Genomic DNA, 12,994 nt, shown 5'->3' with positions numbered 1-12,994 from the left:
CATTTTTCAATTGGGGTGGGCTGTTTTGTTGTTGTTCAGTTGTATGAGCTGTTCGTATCCATAAATATATTTGAAAAGCTGTGTGAAAGTGCTTGTCTGATGACTATCCTCTCTCATTTTAGGTTCTATTTCCATTGAATCATTTTTCTTTTGCTTATAGCTCATGTTTTCCACTTCTCTGTATGTCTAGTAATTTTTTGATGTTTGTGATGAGGCTAGATTTGGTTGTCTTCTTTCAATGAAGGTTGAATTTTGCCCCAGCAGGCAGTTAATACACTTGGTGGTCCAGCTGGATTCTTTCCAGGCTTGTTCCTATGTTTGTTAGGTGAGGTGTATGCTAGCATTTACTCTAGGGCTAGTTTAGCTTTATTCTTAAGGTGTGACATTTCTGGGGTTTTTACTGAATGCCCTCAAGTGTTCAACCATGTCTTTCTTCTCTGACTGGCTGGAACTTGAACATATCCCAGCTCTGTGAGTTCTGATCATTTTTCAGCTGCAGCTCCTAATAATTTGTTCCACTGCTGACCTCATGGAATTCCTCCTTATAAGTGTAAAGCTCAGCATTCAGCTAAAGGCTTAAGTGGATCCCTATGTAGGTTTCTGGAGAATTTTCTCTATATTGTTCCGTACTCTCATTGTTCCCCTTCTACCCTGCAAATTTGAGTTCAACCTCCCTCAACTTAAACCTCTCATTCCTTAGTTCAGTGAGACCACTGTGCTCTCTGTGGATTCCCCCACCTGCACCAGGCTGGAAAATGTCTCCAGGTCAAAAGTTGGAGATGTTCATTTCACCTGCTTTTCTTCTCTGAGATGAAAGCCCGATAGTGATTTTTTTTTTGTTTTTTTTTTTTGTTTGTTTGTTTTTGCTTTTTAGGGCCACTCCTGCAGCATATGCAAGTTCCCAGACTAGGGGCTGAATTGCAGCTATAGCCTCCACAGCATAGCCACAGCAACTCAGGATCTGAGCCACTTCTGTGATCTACACCACAGCGCATGGTGAACACCTGGATCCTTAACCCACCAAGCGAGGCCAGGGATCGAACCAGCATCCTCATGGATACTAGTCAGGTTCATTCCTGCTGAGCCACGAGGGGAACTCCCCTATAGTATTTCTTGTAAAATGTCTGAAAACAGTTATTTTATAGTTTTTCCCACTTTTCTGGCTGTTTAAAGTGGGAGGACTAAATAGCTTGCCAGTTATTCCATCACAGCTAGAAGCAGAAGGACATAGATTTATTTTTACCTACTCTTTTTAAAAAATTGTATAGGATTTTCTGACATTTGTATAACATGCAATGTTACGTTGTATGCAACTTCCAACTAAAAACTAGGCTAAAGAATTCCTCATAAAACTGGTAGCCAAGGCTAACTTTGAAATGCAGAAAAAAGTTTTGTGTTATATTCTAATACCTAAATTAGAAAAGTGATATGGCCTACTGATACTTTTAAAACTTTTTCATTTAGATAATTATGATTCACCTATTGGGCAATTCTTCCCCAAAAGTGACACTAAATGCTTTACAGTTTGAAAACATATTGAGCTAATAAATTTTATGTTTCACTTAAACTAACATACAAATGTTAAAATAAGAAGTCTGCTTTTCAAAATTGTTATTAACTATATATCCCAAAGACATGTACATTATCAAATATATGTGTAACCACTACGTCTGGATAGTAAGCAATACACAGAAATAACTAACACCTGCTATAGTTTATATTTTGTTCCTTACTTTTCCTTTTCAAAACATCACAAAATGCCAAGAAGTAAGTCTAACTTCCCAGTATGAACTAACTATACTTTTCCAATGAGTTAACATGGTTAAATGATTTGCTTATGGTCACACAGGTAATAAGTTACATCCTGGGGTGTGAACTGAGATTTCCTTTATCAAATCATGGTAAATAACTTATTTTCACTGCAATAGCACCCCACCTCTAAGGTAAATGAGACGGTTTTTTTCAGAAATACATAATAATTTTACAAGCACTAAAATTAACAGAACCATTTACATAAAGCACTTTGTAAGATTTAGAGAGATAAAAATAAATTTTAGAAACAGAATACACTAGACAAGCTTACTTGTTCCTGTAATATATGGTTTTCTTCCTGCAACTGATTAAGAACAGCGGTCTCTCCTTCACCAGCCTGAGTATTTGCATAAAATCTTCTCTTTCCTTTTCTAGGAAAGAAATATTTTCTTTACTCTCCTGTAATAAGGCTTCAAGGTTCTGGATCTTTTGGTCCTTATCACCAAATTGACGAAGCACTTTTTCCCAATCATTCTGTAAAGAATTGAAAATTACTACGTTAAAAATAGAGAACTTAAAGTTATTCCTCATTATTCCTCAAACAAAATGACTCATAATAAATTTTAAGATTCATACCTTTAGTCTTACATGTTTACTAATCATTACATTTTAATATGGCAAATATAAGTAAATAATTATGACAATATAGTTAACAACATAACGCTATATTTTACATATATTTATATATGGGGGAGAGCTATCCTCACAGCATGTGGAAGTTTTCCAGCCAAGGATCAAACCCAAGCCACAGCAGCAACCCAAGCCACTGCAGTGACAACACCAGATCCTTAGTCTGTTGCTCCACACAAGAACTCCTAAATCTACGTTACTAACAAACTAGAATTTAACCAAAAATCCCTTCGATTAACCACATGCTTACTCTAACACTCTAACCTCACCACCTACTGTAATCCTGTTTAATCCATTTCAGACGCATGGGACTCCTCATTATTTCTGATCACACCAGGCACAATCCCACCTCAGAGCCTTTGCACTGTTTCTTCTACCTGGCACCTTCCCTACAGAGTCACGTGGCTCATCCCCTGGCCTTCAAATATCTGCTCAAATGTCAGCTTCTCAATCACATCTACCCTGATCAGTACATTTACAATCGCAGCCTTGGAGGTCCCACTGTGGTACAGTGGAAGTGAATCTGACTAATATCCATGAGGATGCAGGTTCAATCCCTGGCCTCACTCAGTGGGTTCAGGACCCAGTGTTGCCATGAGCTGTGGTGTAGGTCGCAGACAAGGCTCACATCCTGTGTTTCTTTGGCTGTGGCAGCAGCTATGGCTCTCATTCTGACCCCTAGCCTGGGAACTTCCATATGTCATGAGTGCAGCCCTAAGAAAGAAACACAAATGCTCCTTTACCAATGCTCCCTCTCCTGAAGAGTTTTTTTTCTTCCCATAGCACTTATCCCTTCTAACATACTAAATAATTTACTTATTTTCCATGTGTATCTGCCTCCCTCCACCCCCTCACAAGAACATACACTCCATGAAGATGAGGATTTTTGCCTGTTTTATTCACTTATGTATCCAAGACACATGAGCTCTAAGATATTTATTGAATGAATGGAAAAACAAGGGCTGCAGTCTAACAGACATACACTCATGAAGGTGCTTTCCAGTAACCCAGGAGGACCCTTCTATTGCTCCATCAAGCTTTCCTTCTTTTCTACTTTACCAAGGGCCTTCATGTTACCCAGCACATGTACAAACAGCCCACCTCTGGAACCACACCCTTGCATGTTTTGGGGCTACCTGACCCACAGCCTTTGCCTCTCTCTCCATCATTCTAGGAGAGCCAGAGAGCCTCCACCCAGAACAAGACCCTAACAGGCCTTCTGCAAATGTTACAGTAGCCCATCCCACCTTGCCGAGACAGAGTCAGCAACCACATAATACCCTCAACAATGTGTGCCAATATTAAAATAGGTGAAAACAGTTACTTTCAAACATGTTTCTCATCTATGCTTCCATCACAAAACAATGAAAAGCAACCAGGTTTACTCTGTGGTCATCCTCTGTTCCTGCCACTAATGACCCCTTTCTGCACATTGCACTAATCTTCTGGGACCATAGTGCAGGCCTGAGCTTTTTCCAGAACTAGCACTCTATTGCCAAGTCTACCTGAAATTTGGTTCTCCCTTTACAGGTACTGATTCCCCAACAGCCCCTTCTGATACATAAGGACCGTTCTGTTGGGCAAGCCGGAGGGGTTCACTTTTTCTAGATATTTTTTTTATCATCATTATTCTCAACCTCAAGTAAAAGCTTAATGATGCTTTGGGAAGTACGTCATTCATTTATTCTACGCTCTGTCCTGTGTTGCTATCTATATATCCCTACCTCATTCACTGAAGATTTGAGACCTGATTTAGTCTTTCTTTCAATCCCAATTTCTGCCAATTTCCTGGGAAGTACAAAATACATAGAGAATTAAGAGTACAGCCTCAACCTTTACATCATCTTAATTTCCTGGACCTCTATGCATTCCATTCAATCACTCACATGCAGGATCTTACAGTCACTTGAAATTTTTCCAGATAAAAAACGTCAATCTATCCTACTCTGTGACCATACCTTCCTGACCATTTTTCAAGTTCATGACCTCGTTTCTGCTCTCCAGTGTCAGAGACACTGACCTCAATCTTCCGCTAGCTTTTTTAGCATATGCCTAGCTTCCCTTGCTGAACCTCATGTATGGATGTGAACAAAGCTTAACTGTTTTTCATCTACATTCTCCATTTCCTTCTACCCCCAAATTTCCAACACAGCTGCCCCATAAAAGTCCAATCCTAGATCAGTGCTGCAATCTGCTTTCTCCACACCTACATTTCTAAACACTTTTAGAGCAAAATCACAAACTTCCACAGATTGGTGCCACCACAAATTTCTAGATTCCGTCCTCTATTATATACTCAGAATCACCTTTTCAATCCTGTCACTTGAATGGGGTTGTCATCTTCAAACATTCCCCTGAAAAACCACGTAAAAACTTAATCTCCAAATTCTTAATCTCCGCCTATCTAACATTCAGCTAGCTATACTAGTCAAACTTTATCCAAAAAGGGGAGAGGAGCAAATCTTCAGGAATGATCAACTATAGTTTTTATTCCCCTTACCTATGAAATTATATATACACATACATAATTTTAAATTTATTCAAATACACATTTCCTCATGCTTCAAAGGATATCTTTCACAGGCTAAGTTCAAACTTACCATTACCCACTGTATCAGTGACATCATAACTCATCAATACCTTATTTCTTTAGTCACCTCCCATTCTCCAATATCCTCAATTATTACCTCTCTGCCATTTCCTTAGTTCTAGACTATAAACATATTCGGGTATCTCTGGTTCTCAAAAACATTTCTTAAACCAAGTCCCACTTCAGTTTCTGCCCAGTCTTTATACAATTCACATTTAAATTTCAAAAGTAATGCATATTTACTTTCCCAACTCCTTCACCTCTCACTTACTCTCATCAATCAAAAAATCAGACATTCTTGTCTATCACTTCATTGAAATTATGTTTAACAAGGTCACTCATTCTCAACTGCCTAGTCTAATGGATATCTTTCATTTATCATACTGGGCATCCTCACCACACACCCACATCTGAAGTTGCTGATTACTCCCAACTTTTGACTCTCCCTAGTCCTTGGGCTTTCCCTCTGCAAGTTCTCCTTGATTACTCTGATCATTCTCTCTTTCTCTGGGCTCTTCTTCCTCCACTCGTCCATCCCCTAAATGCTACTGTTTCCCAAAATTCTTGTGTTACCAGTTGTCCACTTTTCTCACTATACTCTCACATCACATGTAATATTCCATTTACCCCATATATACAGATATCTCTCACAGACACTATATCTCCTTCAAGCTTTCAACTAGTATATCCCATAGGTGGCTCAAGACATGTCCAAAACAGAACTCATCATATTGTCCTATAAAACAGCCATCTTTCTCACATACACTAACACAGGTGATGATACTTCCATGCACCATGCACCCAATGTTACCAGTCTGGAAGTCATTCCCTTTCTCTCTGATTCCCTACAGCTATTAATTCAGTAAGTCCTATTTATCTCCAAAATATTATTCATACTGGTCCCCATGATGCTTTTTTCAACAATCACATAAACTAAGGACATGATTGTTTTTCATCTAAATCACCACATATATTAGTCTTTAACTGATCCTGTCTCAGAATATTTTCTCCAAAATCCATCTTTCCTATATCCACAAGAATAACCTATCTAAAGGTCACATCTTAAGACCATCAACACTCTTCTATCTTCAAGAAAGGCCTTCCATAAACTTACCCATGTCTAATACTCTGGCCTCTTCTCTAACTCATCTCTATATTATCCTTTAAGCTCCAGCAAAACCGAACCGTTTAGGTCATATCAGCTTCAGCAGTCTTTTCCTTGTAACTTCTACTTGGAGTATACTACTATTACCACCTATGCAACACAGAAACATCTACACACCTTTGCAAAGACTGCCCTTTCTATGGAAATTTTCAGTAACTTTTTTCCAGATTCTATCTGAGTTAAACAACGATCCTCTACACTATCACAATAATTGTATGTACATATGTACATCAGAACTACACTCACTGCATTTCTCTAATTTGTTTCTAAGCTATTTCATAATGGAGACTTTGCCTGGCCTCTGTGCCATCCTTTTCTTCTTCCTCATCAGGGAATAAGAACTTCACTCTTTGGAGAGATTGGAATAAAGAACTAAGACTGTCTAACTCAGCCCTTCACTCTCCCTTTAGTTTATGAGACAAACTGCCTAACAGAAAGTAAACGGCTGTCATTTCCAGGTTCGTCTGGGACTGAACGAACAAATTTCATTCTGGGGTACATTATGAGAAATACCCCTTGATTGCAGACCAGTGCCAAATCCTCTACCTCAGCTTTACATACCCTTTTCTTTGCTACTCTTTATGGTAAAACTAGAGTCATCTATATTCACTGTATCAATTTTTCTCCTCCCCTTTTCTCTGACGCTCTCCATTAGGCTTTGGCCCCTCCTTTTCTTTAAAAATTGCTCCTATCGATCAGTGTCATCCATGACCTCATGTTGTCAAATCCAATAGGATTCCCAGTCTTCACCTTGCTTGACCTCCATCTTTCTGACCACTCCATTGGAAATCCTTGGAATCATCCTTGACTTCTCTCTCAATACCCCATATCAATCTATCAGTACATCTGTCAGCTTTACCTTTAAAGTATATTTAGAATCTGACTGTTTATCACTACCTGTATCATTTCCACTCTTATCCATTTCTCATCTGGATTACTACAGCAGTCTCTTCGTTAATTTCTTTTATTCTACTCATGAGCCTCTACAGTCTATTCTCAATGCAGGGGCCAGAGGAATCCTGTGAAATTACAAGTCAGATCATGCTATTCCATTGCTCAGAACCCTCCCAAAATTTCTCATCTCATCCACAGTAAAATCCTTAAAACTACCTGTGAGGTTCAACATGTTCTGATCCCTTGGGATCTCTGCACCACTTCTACCTCTCTCATCTCTCTCACTCCATGCACTGGATTCCTGATGTTCCTTAGACATGCTCCTGCCTCGGAGCCTGTTAATGAACTAATGCTCTTCTGATATCCACGTGGCTCACACCCTCCTTTCCTTCAGGCCTTTCATCTTCTTAGGGAGGCCTTCCCTGGAAACCCTATCGCTGCAGTCCCACCTCAATTCCCCAGGTACTTCCTCTTCCCTTTTCTCACTGCCATAGCATTTACGGCCATCTGACATACTACACATTTTGCCTATTTACCTGGGCTATTGTTTGTCTTCTTCACTAAGCTCCATGAGAGCAGACATTTTTGTTTGCTGTCTCTGAGGCCATATCCACAAAATCACTTCCTTGGCTGAGAGTAGACAGTAATACATATTTGTTGGACTGAATGAAATCAAAGAACAAATAAGTGAATATTCTCATCTCTATCCATCTGATTACCATGCCACTATCCAAACTCAGAAGGGAAAAAGAGGCCCGTTACTTATTACTTCCCTAAACTCCCGTACTGCTTCTGTGTGCATGTCATTAGACTGCCTTTCCTAGATGGCAGGCATGACATCTTATGCAGCTTGATTTTCTGTGCTTACCACAGGGCCTGACACATGGTATTCGATAATATTCAACGAATTAACAAAAGACTGAAGGAGTAAATATAATGTCAAGGTCAAATTCATTTTAAACATTTGGGTACCACCTTACCCTTACAAAAATTTAACTTCTTCCAATCATCTGAGCTATACTATAGAACTGATACAAATTTAACTCAATCTCTTATATCTTCTATACCCAAAACTCCAATGTTCATACGATAGTTCTGAAGCAGGGAAGGATATGACCAATAAACAGTAAGTTCTAATGAAGGAAATGTTATTTCTTGCTAACTAAACCAAGAAATTTTATCTACATTTTCAATTTTTCATAAAGGTATTTTAAATAAATAACACTAATTTTTACGTATAAATAAGAATTTAAATATTTTAAAGAAATATAATAAATCTGTTTATAATAAACATTTAATGTTTTAGAAAAAATTTTCAACATAGTAACCAAAAGGAAAAGATTTTCTAATTTTCCAGATAATGAAATTTATCAAAACCCTTTATAATCAAGTACTCTGCATTAACTAATTTCACAACACAAGGATAATTATTTGGTTAATTTTTCTTTGAAAGGATAAAAATTCAAATAGAATTAACCTGAGCTTCTCAAAGTTTTGCCGTAGTGTTTTGCTGAAGAGCTTGTTGTTCTTGATGCTGTTGCTTTGTTTTATCTAACTGATGCTGCAATTCTGTGGAATTTGTTACATTTTCCTTCTGCTTAAAAAAAATGACAAAGGTATAATGCTATCATTTATAAATATCTGATATCACTTCAAATCTCACAATTCTAAAGTTTGAAAAGAAAACTAAATTCAGACTATAAAATCAATTTTAAAAGCAACATTACTTATTACTTATAAAATCTTAATCCTATGATTAAGAAATTATTCCAGGTATAGAGTCTTACCCTGAGAAGAATAAAATTCTCTTCTCCAGATTAGCATTTAGTTTATTATTGTTTTTATGTACTAATATGAACAAGGAATTGATTACATACAGATTGTTGTAACAATAATCTAAATAACAGTATCAGTATTTGTTTTACTTCTAATAAAAGACATAATCTGATGTAGATATCTTTGAGTTTAACCAAACAACAGTTACCATTTTCAGCAACTACAGCTTAAATTAGGATAGTATTCAATCTCATGCTTAATTAAAAAAAATCCTTAAATGCAAATTCAAAGTTCATATGCACCAACTACACGTCATCAATGCCCTCACCATCTGTTCATTTTTCAGTTTCATTAGAAACTCACTTTGGTTTTCTATTAGTGGGATAAGATATTTCCTTACTGGGTGAGAAGACTCAAGCAGCCTGATAGAATCACCCTCAGAATTTTTCCTGCCTAAATTTTAAGAGTAGTCCTCTTTGTAATTTTCTTTCCTTTATTGTTTTTTTTGGTCTTTTTTTGGGGGGGGGGCACACCCATGGCATATGGAGGTTCCCAGGCTAGGGGTCAAATTGGAGCTACAGCTGGTGGCCTATGCCACAGCCACAGCCACACCAGTCCGAGCCATATCTGTGACCTACACCACAGCTCATGGCAACGCCGGATCCTTAACCCACTGAGCAAGGCCAGGGATGGAACCTGCAACCTGATGGTTCCTAGTTGGATTCATTTCCACTGCACCAAGACAGGAACTCCCCTTTTTGTAATTTTCAATGAGAGCTTTAAGGAATACAAACACAACAAAATGACTTAATGTAGTTAATAAGCAGGATGTTATTATTGGGGAGACACAACTTAATGTTTTTAAAAAACCCAACTAAGCACTTGAAAATAAAGACTGAACACAAAAATATTTAAGACGCCTCAAATCTAACAATAAATGTACTAAAAAAACTCATTTAAATACAAACTTTTTCTAAACGAGAAAGTTTGAGGTGTAGATCAACCACTTGTTCTTTATCCATCAACTTTCCACTTGAAAGCTGCCTGTTCTTTCAGCATACCATGAGCTTCCCCTAGATGGCGCTCTGTCTCCAGAAGTTTGCTATGTAACTGTAGAAGAGGCAAAAAGTACGTACATATGTATAAACACACGTATACTCACCACCATTAATACCACTACCTACTTTCCAGTGTTTTATTTTTCACCAACATAAACATATTAATTTTCATGATACTTTGGAGGAAACTGAAATCCAACTGACTTTTAATCATATAACTGATGATGAATTACATAAAGCTATAATCGAACATCAGTTTTTAGGTATTTTGCTCCCTTTAAAAAAAAGAAACTTGAGGCTCTTGTTAAGACATAAATGTTGTAATCACTTAAGGAACTTAAAATAATTAAACTTAAAAATTAAGACACTTAAGGCACACTCAGTCCTACTCCACTTTAGTTTTTTTCTGTCTGTTTTTTGCTTTTTAGGGCCACACCCACAGCATATGGAATCTCCCAGGCTAGGGGTTGAATCAGAGCTGCAGATGCTGGCCTACACCACAGCCACAGCAATGCCAGATCCGAGCCATGTCTGCAACCTACACCACAGTTTATGGCAACGCTGGATCTTTAATCCACTGAGTGAGGCCAGGAATCAAACACAGCATCCTCATGGATAGTAGTTGGATTCAATACCACTGAGCCACAATGGGAACTACCTCCACTGTATTTTTTAATTCCAGTGGTTCTTTTTGTCTTTCCATAGTTATGAACTACCAACACTGACGTCTTACATTTGGATACTGAATAGAGCACAACACATTCCAAGTCCTTGACATGGCACACAATTTCTAAATAAGACAGAGGAAAGAATATTTTCTTAAAATAGTAGGTGATTCTCCTTCATTAACTTTAAAATTGCTAGCAAGCTAAAACTAAAGGAGAACTTTGTCTTGGAGCTAAGAATTAGCACTTTTTCAAATTCCTAATTTTCTCTGAATCTACCAGAAATTACAGCCACTTTCTCTTGTGGGATTGGCCAGTAGTGGATCTATTTAAAAAAAAAATTTTAAGGTAGTATTAATTTTACTTATTTACATATCTATATTTTTTTATGGCTGCACCCATGGCATATGTAAGCTCCCAGGCCAAGGATTGAGTCCAAGCTGCAGCTGGCAATGCCAGATCCTTAACCCACTGCACTGGAGCAGGGATCAAATCCGCACCTCTGCCGTGACCTAAACCACTGAAGTTGTATTCTTAACCCACTGTGCCACAGCAGGAACTTCTATAATAATTTTAGAAGAATTACTGCGCAAGTGCTGGGAGTGTAGAATAAAAAACAGGCATGGAGATAAGAATGCAAGACATTTGGCAAGGCTTATACACTGAGAGTGCTTCTACACTCCAGCCTCTTAACACATTAAATTGAAACTCAGCACATGCCTCAGCAAAACTGATTATTAGTAACAGGTACTCTACAATTGCTTTCAATCAAATCTATTCATGTTAACTCTCAAAATACTAAGACTCTATATCCTTTGTGTCACATATACAATTACATGCTCTATATTTGCATATTTCTCCATAAAAATTCATAGCTGGCAAGGAAAAATAAAGTTATATCAGAAAAGTGGACACCTACTATTTTCCTGTGCTATGGAACAACTTGTGTATCAAAATATATCCTATCCTTAATAAAGAAAACTAAAGTGTATTTCTAATGTAAAACATACTTTCATCTAGCTAAAACAGCAATCAGTAACAAAGCGAAGGCATTAATTTTACTCTTGTCCTTAGCCAGCACACTGATGAATTTCTCCTTTTTCTTCTTCTTAAAATGCAGCGAATTAGCACTGTAATAGCTACCCAAACCCTCTTCTACTCATTACAAGAACTGGATCCAATCCTGAAATATATGAAAGCCTTCAAAGTAAACTCCTATTTCAAGCATCTAAGTGCTTCATCTCTTGTAAACAGGCATTACCCATTTAGTTCCTGAACTTGCTGGATCAGACTCTCCCAATATCATTATTAACACAGAGATAATCATCAGACTTCTCCCCTAGAAGTTTAGATTTAGTACATTTGAGCTGAAGCCCAGAAATCCATATTTTCATATCAAGAATCATATGACCTTAATTTCAGGAAAGTTCAGTAATCACTTGCCAAAAAGTAACACTTTAGGAGTTCTGTTTGTGGCTCAGAGGTTAAGGAACCCAAATAGGATCCATGAGGATTCAGGTTAGATCCCTAGCCTTGCTCAGTGGGTTAAGGATCCCGCATTGCTATGGCTGTGGCTTAGGTCAGCAGCTGTAGCTCTGATTCAACCCCTAGCCTGGGAACTTCCATACGCCACAGGTGTGGCCCTAAAAAGGCAAAAGACAAAAAATAAATAAAAATTTAAAAAAAAATAAAAATAAAAAGCAGCCAATTCTCAGTTTCAATTACAAAGTACAATTACAGAGGAAACATTCAAAAACACCAATAGGCCTATGTCAGAGATAATGATTTTACTGAATCAAGGATAAGCCCTTGATATTTGTAATTTCTTAAGTCTCCCAGGTGATTCTCATGTACAGACAGAATAAAGAATCACCAAATTAAAGGCAACTGCTGCCGAGAAGTGAAGATTTATAAAAGGGGTTATAATAAATATATTTATATCTAGACAGATATGTAATAAATAACTTTGTCATTCATTGCTATATAATTCCTAATAAATCCCTAATTTTTAAGAATTGAATCTCAAATCAAAGCTGCCCAAGGGTGCAAGCAGGCCAAAGTCACTTAAGCAATAACATCTATACCATCTTAGAGTAATTATGTTAAGGAAAAAGAATAAATTAAAAATAAAAATAATATATGTTTGTATTATTAATAGAATGGTCTTTCCCAAAGTTACATTTTGAGATATTTCCATAGACATATGTTCTCTAAGAAATTCAGTACGTAAAATTATATACATAATTCTTTACTCATTATAATTAAATAATGTTTACCAAGTGCCAGGCCTCTTCTAAATGCTTCATGAATATTAACTAATTTAATCCTTATAATAACCCTATGTCCACAATAATAAGAATAACCCATAATTTTCTTCATTTGATAGATGAGCAAACTGAGATAC

At 37.2% G+C, this 12,994-nt stretch overlaps 1 protein-coding gene across 2 annotated transcripts in view; it reads right to left on the bottom strand.

The window, feature by feature from the left end:
- The window catches only part of LOC110258382 (uncharacterized), a 160,587-nt gene that overhangs the window by 42,366 nt on the left and 105,227 nt on the right, over nt 1-12,994 (bottom strand). The window contains exons 12-15 of one of the 2 annotated variants that reach the window (XM_084980906.1): nt 9,836-9,977; nt 8,569-8,688; nt 7,628-7,753; nt 2,084-2,286 (exon numbers count right to left, since the gene is read on the bottom strand). The gene's annotated coding sequence lies outside the window, so the exon portion shown is untranslated. The remainder of the gene's footprint in view (nt 1-2,083; nt 2,287-7,627; nt 7,754-8,568; nt 8,689-9,835; nt 9,978-12,994) is intronic. The other variant, XR_014818317.1, reaches the window with a different exon arrangement.

The sequence above is a fragment of the Sus scrofa genome, chromosome 10, assembly GCF_054392235.1.
Source record: "Sus scrofa isolate SSC_HxYL_T2T_F1_AM1 chromosome 10, Sscrofa_HxYL_maternal_Yorkshire_Landrace_v2.0, whole genome shotgun sequence".
Lineage (NCBI taxonomy): Eukaryota > Metazoa > Chordata > Mammalia > Artiodactyla > Suidae > Sus > Sus scrofa.
This window is presented reverse-complemented; position numbering and strand designations above follow the sequence as displayed.